Source organism: Mus caroli, unplaced genomic scaffold, assembly GCF_978045245.1.
Source record: "Mus caroli unplaced genomic scaffold, Mus_caroli_1 scaffold_15, whole genome shotgun sequence".
Lineage (NCBI taxonomy): Eukaryota > Metazoa > Chordata > Mammalia > Rodentia > Muridae > Mus > Mus caroli.
In genome coordinates, this window is record NW_028227270.1 from 79,300,310 (window position 1) to 79,311,864 (window position 11,555).

Sequence of the window (11,555 nt, forward strand, 5' to 3'; positions counted from 1 at the left end):
GTGGGATGTACAGGTCATGTCTTGAAGTCACAAGACCTCTCCCGAGAGGAGCAGTAACATGAAGGTGGTGTCTGAGGCCAGAGAAGTCCTCACAGGCTGTCTGGTATAAATTCTGATAGATTTACGTCTAAGATGGCTCCGCTTGGATCAGCCTAATCCACATTCACCCTGGCTCTGCTACTCTAATCTCCTCATAGTAAAAGCTACTTTGTGAACTCAGCACAGAGTTGATCATTATGTGAAACGGGTGCTTGCGCTGTGAGTTGCTCAGTGCTGGTATATCAAAGCATGGTCTCAATAGGGAGCAGCTACATTTTTTTTTTTTTTTTTTTTTGTAAAGCCCGGAATGTCAAGAGTCTGACCAAATCTGCTCGATTACAGCGGAGAGCTGTTCCCCTCTCCTTTGTAGCAAGGATGGGGATGACAGCAAACTTTCATCTTCCCCGACAGGATAACTTAGACATTTTCCCCCAGGGAAAGGCGATTGATCATTAGTTTCTTCTCAAAAATAACGGGGAGCACATGAAAGCTCTCACAGAGGTGCGTCCTTTGTAGCCACCTCCTTTGAAAACATATGAGACCCCACAGGATACCCATCGTTAGACAAGGAGGCCACTTGTGATTTTCTTTTTTTTTTTTTTTTTCCTTTTTTTTCTAAAGGCTTTCGGGTAGTTGGTCCTATGACCGAAGGCCCCTTCTGCTTTACAACGAAGTCTGGCAAAGCTCTCCTCGCCCCACACCCCAGAGCAAGGCTACCCAATCCACTCTGCTTATCACAGATCACCCTTCTCTCTGACATCTGAAAGACTCTTTCTGCTTGCCGCTTACTCTGAGATAGTCATTACTTCTAATATATCAGACTGTGTCCGCTCCTCTTATGTTCCCAGTCAATCAAAGATTTCTCAGGGACAAGGGACTTACAATATTCTCTATGGAGGTTCTGTAGTGTCCACTGCAAAGCTGAGAGGATAAACATCCTCAATAAATGCAATTGTGCAAGGAGTAAAAGGCACAAGAGATATTAATCATATGAAGGCAACTTCTTGTCAGTCAACTGTGTAAAAAGTGACCACTGGTTCATAACTGAGTGCTATTTCTTTGAGGCAACTTAAATAACAGAAAATTCTCTATATAGCCATTGACACACTAATTTCCTGGCAACCTGAAGCTGGTTCCTAATCTGTGCTAACGAATTCTATGTTCTGGCTATAAGAAAGAAAGAGATACAGAACTTTAAAAACAAAGATAGATAATAATAATAATAATAAATAATAATAGTAATAGTAATAAAGTGACCACAGCATTACAAGTCCCAGAATCAATAACCTAAAGCTACTTGGGAAACAACAGAATTTCCTGCAAGATGGCCTCCTGAGCATGCCCAGTAGGTGACTAGCTTGATTATCTGATAGGGGAAGAGCTATTTTAATGGTGGGAGAGTGTTGCCCGCCGCTTTTGTTCCCCCTGGTAAGAACACACTCAGGGCAACCGGAATCTTCTGCGGCACAAGCTTTATTGCTTACCCCATCAGGAGCCAGTGGAGAAGAGAGCCAGAGAGAGAGAGAGATGGCGGAGCCCCCTCCCTTTTATGGAGGACTGTCCTCCGCCTCGGACGTGTCACTCCCTGATTGGCTGCAGCCCATCAGCCAGAGTTGTCGTCACGGGAAAGGCAGAGCACATGGGGTGGGAAACTACCCCAGCGCATGTGCAGATGGTTTGTTTATTACTTAGAACACAGGTGTCAGTGCCATCTTATAATGGCGAATGTGAGGACGGCTCCTTACAGGAGAGACCATTCCCTGGTCAGAAGAACCTGACTATATAAGGTGATGGAAGGGGCTAAGCATTATGTGTGTGGATTGATTGTTCCACATGTAATATGACCAGCTACTTCAAGTTCTTGCTGCCTTGGTTTATGGTGGTGGACAGCATTTTGAACTATGAGTAAAACTCAGAACAGAGAGTATGATGGCTATTCCTTGTTGTCAACTTGACGACATCTGGGACGAACTACAATCCAGAAATGGAGGACACATCTGTGATCCAGATCTTGAGGCATAATGGCCTTGAAAAGCTTAGGCCCAGGCAAGGTAGTATATGCCTTAAATCTCAAGAGACAGAGGCAACCAGATCTCTGAGTTCAAGGACAGCCTGGGACAGAACAAGTTCCAAATCCAGGCATGGTGGTACACACCTTTAATCTGGTCTATACCTTCTGCTGGAGGCCTACATAAAGAAAATGGGAAAGGGAAGTGTTCTGTCTCCATCTGCTTGCACTTACTTGCCAGAACATCTGTTGGAACCTACTCTGTCAGGATTCCAGCTTATATAGATGACCAGCTGAAACACCTAGCCTTGCTGGACTGAGTTGCCCATTGTTGGATTAGTTGGACTGCAGCCTGTAAGTCATTCCGATAATTTGCCTTAATGTATAGAGGCATTCTATAAGTTCTGTGACTCTAGAGAACCCTGACTAATACAGATGGTTAGAGTCAGTGTCTTATAAAGGAAGTCAGGACCATGTGGTATTCTTTCTAAAATAATCTTATTACATTTTTTTATGAGTGCACCCATAGGTGTGCTTGTATGCCACAGTGCACATGTGGAAGTCAGAGGACAATTTGTGGAAATCAATTCTCTCATCCTGTCATGTGGGTTCTGGGGATTGAACTCAGGTTATCAAATTTAGTGGCAACTGCCCTTACTCATTGTTGTTGCTTGTTTGTTTGTTTGTTTGTTTGTTTTCTCAGCTTGACACACATGAGAGTCAACCTTAACTGAGAAAATGTCTCCATCAGACTGGCATGTAGAAGAGCCTAGAAGGGCATTTTCTCCATCAGTGATTGATGTGGGAGGGCCCAATCCATAGCAGGCAGGATCATTCCTAGGCAGCTGGCCATGGGCTGGAATAAGAAAGGAAACTGAACAAGCCATGGGGACCAGGCCAGGAAGCAGTGTTCCACGGTCTCTGCTGCCATTCCTGCCTGCAGTTCCTTCTTCAGTTCCTGCCCTGAATTCCCTTCAGGATGGACTGTAATTGAGATGTGTCAGCCAAATAAACCCTCTCCTCCTCAAGGTGTTTTTGGGTCATGGCATTTTGTTGCATCAACAGGCAGCACACTAAAACACCCACTGAGCCACATCACTTGGCCCGTGCTAGATATGGCGTGCAAATATAGAGCTTACAAAACTCATACGCAGTGCCTTTCTCAGACTGGCAGTGATGAGGGGCTGAGGAGCTCTGTTATTTCATTATTATATGCCTTCAATTTTTTTTTCTCAGAAATTGCACTTTCTTTCTTCTATGGAAAAAAAATTCACTATAGCTACAATACCAAGCTATTAACTTTGTATATATTAGCATCTATTAACTTTATATAATGGGTTTCATTATGAGGTTTTCATCTATATGTCTGTGAAATATTTCGTTCCTGTTTGCTTTCAGTTACCCTATTTTATTTCCTCTCATGCCCACATATCCCCCTCCTTTCCAACTTATCGCTCTAGAACTTCCATGTCTCTTGTTTCTTGAATGACCTAGTCAGAAACATTATGGCTGCTTACAGGAGCATTGGTAAGAGCTATTTACCACCTTACACGCACCACCCATAAACTGAATTTAAGTTCCTAGGAAGCAGGGTTAGGGCTTTGTGGGCCCCTCACATTCCATGACAGGTTGTTGTCTGGCTCAGTCTCTCCAAGCTTTTGCACAGATGATGGCAGCTATTATGAGCTCAGGACTGTTCGTGTCCATGTTCATGCTGTGGACTTCCCTGTGGTCAGCCTTCCACGTGTTTTCTCTGACTCTGAATCCTTTGTGACCCTTCTTCTGAGCTAGTGCCAGAGCCTTAATGGGGCAGCATGTGATGCAGAAATCATTTACAGCTGAGCATCTGATTCGTTTATTCTCATCACATACCAGCTAAGAGCCTCTAGAATGACTGCTGTTCTCTTCAGAGGACACTGCTTTAGCCAAGCTGGAGGCTGCAACAACATATGAGTATAGAGGCATATTAAAAAGCACACAGTATACAAATCATGGCCTACAGAACAGTTTTGGATTAATAATATACTATCCATTTTCTGTGTCTTTAAGTTTAATAGAATAACGGAGTTGTTTATCTTATTATGCTTAGAAGCCTTTTCTTTCAAAATCAATAAGGATGAAAAAGATGATATGGAAGACAAAAATGATGCTAGTGGCTAATATTTATGTTAACCAGCCTTCTGTTGTCTGTGATAAAATTCTTGGGGATAATCAACCTAGAAAGGGAAAGGATTTTATTTGGCTCAAGATTTAGGAGATTCCAATCTTGGCCCTGATCCTTTATTCTTGTGTGTGTATATGATGAAGTCTGTGGTCAAGGGCTCTGTTTAGTTCATGCTGGCCAGAACAAGAGAGATGGGAAGGAAGCAGGGTCCCAATATCCCTTTCAATGGCTTTGATGGTCTAATTTCTTTCCCACAGACCTCATCTCCTGAATGTTCAGTCACTTCTCAATCAAGCCTCAGGCTGCTGACCACACCTTTACTATGAGAGTCTTTGGGGAACATATTCAAGATCCAAACTTGAATATATTATGCTCCCACTGTAAACAATTATTTAGTAGGCTTTACTGATTCAGAGCCATTTAATTTTCATTACATCTGGGTTTGGATGTTGGATCCACTAACACTAGTCATAACATTATTTGAGAAGTTAGCAGTGATGGGCAACTTCAGTGGTTCGTTTTCCTTTGGGTTAACCCAGGAACATGGGTGGGTCTGAGGGTGATTCAGACACAGCCTTAGTTTATCTTTTCCTTTAATTTTCACGAGCCTGTTTGACCAGTTGGGGAGTGTCAGCTCTTCTGGTGATGTATTTCTCTCCAGGTCTCTGTGCAGGGATGGCTACCTGGTAGATTCACAGCATGTTCCCTTTCACTTATATATTTTACATTTTCCACAGCCCTGAATGTGAATCAGTGACTTGACATGGCAGTGAGGTTGGGTGAGGGCCACTATGAGGAAAATGTAAACGAGATGAATGTGTATTCCTTCAAGACCTATAAGGGAACCCACACCACCACCACCACCGTCATCATTATCAAAATGAGAAAACCCGCATGCAATGAGCATGTCCCCAATGAGATTCTTAATGAGTGTGGGAGGTCCTTGATTATTTCCCACTATTTTGTCTATAGCTGTTGTAGGCAGGCATTGTTCTAAGATGCTTGAGTTTGAAATCTCTGAACAATACTATTTCTACTATCTCTGTAGAAATAGTAAAAGAGAAACTGTGCCACTCCAGTTAATGGCTTCAAAATAAATCCCAGACATCCTCAAGAAACTCCCCCTCCTAGGGAAATTATTAACTTGTGAATATTGTGCAGGAATTCTCAGCAGACTCCGTCATGTCTCCCAGTGCCCACTGTTCATTTTTTAGAGTGAGTCTTTCTCATATTTTTCGTGGACTCCCAAACACACAGAGTGGCCCAACCAAAACAGCTGCTCTCCCCACCGTCATTTTTTACTAATCCCCATCTTCCCCATTTCCTCTGGGCTGTCAGCTTCTCAGAGAGCTCACCATTGGCCAGTAGTTATTGAAAGGAAATGAGCGAAGGTGATATGTGTTCATGGAGAGTACATGGTCTCTGATGTTCATCACACCTTGAGAAATTCTAAAATGGACTAGTTTTCTGGAAAATCATGACATTTCCTCCAAAGACAGCACTGAACTCTGCAGAATTCCTCCCCCTTCTCTGATTAGCACAGGAATCTCAGCTGCTGGCTTGTAGGGTTAGAAGAGTTTTCTGTGGTTGGTGGGCAGGGTAAGCCAAGATGGCTAAATTCCCAAGCTCTCTGGATGTGTGTGAAAGTTCTCGGCCTCTACCCAAGCTTTTTTTTTTTTTTTTTTTTGTCTGCCAAGTGGTGTGATAAAACTTGTGAGAACAGGTTTTCCTGGGGTACCTGATGTATTTTCATCCATTCCTGGCAGGAAACCAAAGGGAAAGGAGATTCAAAGCCTTCTGAACACTAGAGAGGGCTTAATCTGAACTTCCAGGTTACTGATTATTCCAAGGAGTGCTATTTATTTTGAGTTTACCTAAGAATTCCTCATGGCAGTTGTATGCAACTCCAACCAACTTCAACCGGCTGAGGCTTGCACCAGCCTTGTCCGTCTGGATAGACTGCAAGATTTATTTTTCCCTGTTGAGCATGAGGAGTCCGTGACTCAAAAGGTCCCTTTTAACAATGAAGCTGTTGTAGGAACTCGGCCATCCTGATAGCGATAGATCTTTAGGTGGTCAAGTCCTTTGACCTGAGTGCTTTCCGTCATCTTAGGGAGAAAGACTCCATCTGTTGTAGAAGCATTGATGTGAATATCTTAGTTAAAGCGCATCTTCTCTCCAATAAGAAACAAGTGTTACAAGAGAAATCTGGGTTGTTGGCTTCCTTCAGGAATGAGCTCACTGTCCCACTTTCCAGGGAATGCAGAAAACTCTTAGTGGCAACACTATGCTAGGTTTTAATCTTTGTTAATCCATCTACTTAGACCCACGGGAGCCCTGATGAAGGCTGTCCTGCATGAGGAAGCTCCATTCCCCTTCTCTTCCCCTTCTCAGTTCTGCTTAGAAAAGCTCACCAGAGTCCAACTGTCCAAAACATATTGTGTGGAGAGCAAGGACTTTTATAGCCCAAACCTTGTCCTTTTGAAAGCCTCCAAGTTACCTTCTAGTACAGATTTGTCTATTGTTATGGCGATTGTCTCTCTAAACAATACATTGGGGGGGGGTAGTATAATTCCTTGATAACAATAATAACATTTCAATGACATTAACTTGACTTTGGATTATGACCCATATATGTTAGCTCACTTAAAAAAGGGGTAAACCGGAAAGAGAGGCCCATTGGACTTGCAAACTTTATATGCCCCAGTACAGGGGAACACCAGAGCCAAAAAGTGGCAGTGGGTGGGTAGGGGCGTGGGGGGAGGGTATGGGGGACTTTTGGGATAGCATTGGAAACGTAAATGAGGAAAATACCTAAAAAAAAAAAAGGGGGGGGTAAACCTAGCATATCTTTGCTAGTCCAAGCAACATCCGTGAATGTTGGCGTTATATGAAGGTTGGTCAATGATTTAGAACCTGGACATATGTCAGAACCAGGTCCCTAATGTCCCATGTGTACATGAAAGTATGTGGGGTCAAGTGTTGTTCCTCCACAACACTGCCTCCAGCCAAGGGGAAGCTCTGCTGAGACCTCAAACAGTGTGATTCAGTGAGATGGGTGTATTCCCAGACGGGAATACCAGGCAGTCTCAGTTTAATTTTGTATTATCCATATTCGATTAATCTCAAGATTTAAATTTCCCCAACTTTTCCAAGTCTAGTGAAAGAAAAACTCAGTATGTGCCCAGTATACCTCAGGAGACAATGTTTGTGTGACTATTTTGAAGGTTTCTAATGAAAACAAAGCCGGCCATTATTTCTGTTAATGCAGGAATCCTAGACGACCAAGTTTGGAAGGAGTCCATTTAACTGGAGTGCTATTGGAGATACTCATGAATAAGAGGTTTTTTGTTGGGGTTGCAGAGATGGCTCAGTGGTTAGGAGCACTGACTGCTCTTCTGAAGATTCTGAGTTCAAATCCCAGCAGCCACATGGTGGCTCACAGCCATCCCTAATGAGATCTGATGCCCTCTTCTGGTGTATCTGAAGACAGCTACAGTGTACTTACATATAATAATAAAAAAACCCTTGGGCCAGAGTGAGCATGAGTGGGCTGGATCGAGCGATCCAGAGTTCAATTCCCAGCAACCACATGATGGCTCACAACCATCTCCGCACAGCTACTACAGTGTACTCATATACATAAAATAAATAAATAAATCTTTAGAAAAAAATTATTGTTGAGCAAAATCTCCTTCTGGTAATTGATAGTTATAAGGGACCAAGAAAGGGAGAAGAGAGACTGGTGAAAACGCCCTAGGGAAAGGACTGTGTTCTGCTCACTTGCCTGCCTCCACAATAAACAGCCTCTCCCATTTGGTTTGGTTTGGTTTGGTTTTTTTTTTTTTTTTCTTTAACGCATTATTATTTCAATAAAATTGTGTCTGGGATCGTCTTCCCTTTCTGCCTTACAAATTTCATATAGGTTTCATTCGTAAACCAAATGGCAAGATTTCAGAGACTGGAGAGTGCCACACCCCTGCCACCACCTGCCTTCCTGTAGCAAGCTTTCCATGGAGTCCAGGAACACTGTGACGTTTGAGGAATCTCTTTGTACTTGGTGAAGAGCCGCAGGTGCTCCTGGATGTGGGTGATGTCTTTGGGGGAAAAAATGTAGTCTGGTCCTCAAGTTTAACTTGTTTAGCTTAGGCCCCAGAACTTAGAAGTTCAGAATCTACAAGACAAAATGACCCCCCAGGGGTCTTGTGTCTACCTTCCATTGTGAGGGCTCAGGATCCACATAAAATATGATCTGGGGCAAAGGTCAGATTCTTCTCTTCTATGTAGAATAGAAGTGACTCAGTGGCTTGCCTCTGGATGCTAAGCTGACTCTCCTTAAGTGAGTGGGTAATTTTAAGAAATAATAATATCATTATTTTAATTGTGTGTGTGTATGTGTGTGTGTGAATGAGGACACGGGCGTGCCATGACCCACATGTGGAGGTCAGAGACAAAGCTCTCATGAGTCAGTTCCCTCCTTCTACTGTGGGATTTTGGATGAAACTCAAATCATCAGATTTTCCCACCAAGCCCCTTTACAGTTCAGCCATCTTGCTAGCTCACTTGTAATACATACAAGATACTTCTCACTAAGTTTGGACTCCTGGGATAATTTTGGTCCATTTATGTTCGGTATCTCTGACTCTAGTCTTTCTTAGTGTTCAACTTGGTCCTTTTATAAACCCAAATTCAATGCACTCCATCCCGTAGCTCATAATTCATCCTTAATACATTGACTCTACCTTATGAACTGCTAGGTAGTCTATAAATATCTTCTAGTCCAAATCTTACGTGTCACTATAAACATAAATCCCAGCATTCCATCTGTTATTCCCAAGCAAGTTAAACCACACCCTGGCTGATCATTCCTTCAGACCGGAAAGACCATTTCATAGATTCCTATAATGGAACAAATTCTGAAGATAGCCAAAATTCTACGTGACACAGAAATCCCACCCAGAAAGATGGAGACATTTAACATTTCCACGTCTCAGAATAACATTTACCACAAGACACACACACACATACGTGTGTGTGTGTCCAAGGCTGGCCTTGAACTCTTTGTGTAGCCCTCATTGTCATAGAACTCAAACTCCTTCTACCTCACTCCCCTGTGTGCTAAGAGTACACACTCACAACACTTACAGTCTGCTATCAGTATTTTTTTTTACATAATAAAAATAATTCCATAGTTTCTCCTTATCCAAAGTTTGACTTTCTATGCATTCAGTTAGCCATGGACAGTGGTAACATGATGAAAACTCATGACATCCTATTCTGTCCTGCCTGAGACATGGATCCATGATGTGTATGCTAGCCACCCAGGTATTACTTAAAAGCCATCTCAGTTGTTAGATCAATTTCTGGAAGGTACAACTGCTCATGTCAAATAACTCTTTTATTTCTTACTTGGGCTCCACAAAGCACATGAGTAGGGTTGTTGACAGTTCAAATATGCCTAAAAAAAGAAACTGCAAGTTATTTTAGTTTATTTATTTAGGTGTCTTCTCACTATGGAACCAAGGCTAGCCCTGAACTTTCACTGTGTAGCTTCTGATGGGATGAAGTGATACCACCACATATGGCTTTGAAGTGCTTCCTTAAAGAGAAAAACTAAAATATGTACATATAGGCAAAATCTCACATATATGTAAGAACTGATACAAGCTATGGCTTCACTAGGGGTCTTAGGGTATATTCTCTGGGGTTTAAGGGGGGTGATTATTCTCTGCAAACAGACAAATTATACATTATTCAATTGAATTACATATCCAGATTTAACTGTTATGGAGGCCTCGTTGATTACCAGCTGGAGTTCACTGTAGTAAGCACCCTACTTGGTCTGAATGGTCACCAACTTGCCAGGGAACATACAGTCATAGGCATCCAGCAATTATGATCAAATGATTAATTATGTCCCTCTGCTCCTGCCTTACAAGGGTGTGTCTACTAGCTGAGTTGTCTTCCAAAAGTCTCCAAGAAGCCCGAAATGATGAAGAGTTTCAGACCCGAGTCCTAGCAAATCTGCCCTAAATTAAACAATCTGGCTAAGTTCATTCAGTCTGCTAACTTACAACGGCTGCTGTCCACAGTGAGACACTCAGCAGTTCTAAGAGATGAGGCTTGAGCAGAAAATACTTTCAAAGGGAACAAAAACACATAGCATATTTGCCATCAACAACTTGGAGAACCCATGGGCATTAAACAGAAAACAAAGAGCGTGCATATTATAATATGCCCTTCATTCAAGTACACATGTACATATACCAAAACAAGGCAAACCCCTTTTAGGGGAATATTTGTGGTAGAAATAATTACTGTATACTTATTGCTGCTGGAGCTGTGGATCAACAGGGAAATAGGGCAGAGTTGTCGGGGAGCCAATCGGCATTAAGCAATTTACAAAGGTCTCAGTTTGTTCTACCTGGAGAGAGGGGTGTATATTTTAAAATATCACATTTAATTAACACTTGAGGAGAGGAAAGAAATGGCTCACACCAGTAATCCTAGGCAGCCTTTGTGTGGAACAGATGAAGGAGAAAATAATCTGATTAGCCGCTGGCCTTAAGTACAGTTTCTGCAGATTCCTGTTCTCCTCTTTACCATATAATAACATGGCTTAAAATTAGTTCTGACAGCTAATCAGAGTGAGTGGCCTTTTCTTTTCCTGGAGTGGTTAACAAGTGCTGTGCATTGTGCCAACAAACTATACTGCAGCATAGATGTAGGAAGGGAAGAGGGTTGATTTATTCTTTCATGGCAGGAAGCTCTATGGCTCCTTTGTTAGAATCAGAGCCTTCTGTGTTACGAGAGTCTGCTCTGTGACCCAAGGCAGTCTGGAGTTATCAGCACCCTCATCACTGAATAGGACAGCTCTTCCTTCTCCACTGGCTTTTACATTCCATCTCATCCTTCTCCTCTGTCTCTCACTCAATTACTTCTGTCTCTGATGGCTCCCTGGCAATCTGGGCTATAGGAACAGAGTGATGGGCTGTTCAGTGATAGAAAGGGAAGGAAATATATATATATCTCCAACTATCTTTTTAAAGCAAGGGCTTAGGAGCCAAGAGGGTATCTGAGACTGAGCACAGACACCTGTGTTTAAGTGGGTCAGGCAGAGATGGGGTGAGGTCAACCAGGAAGCCTCTCTTTCCCCAAGGGATGTCTATCTTTATGTGGATCTGAAGACAGATGTTTGCTTCCCCAAATTCCAGTTCTCCTTCCTGGTTTGGGATTCATGAGAATACACTGTGCTCAAGGGGAAGTGACAATCTGCAATAGAGAAATATCAGATTTCCCATATAATAAACGTTGGACAAAGAGGTACAAAAATTTCCCCTCGAT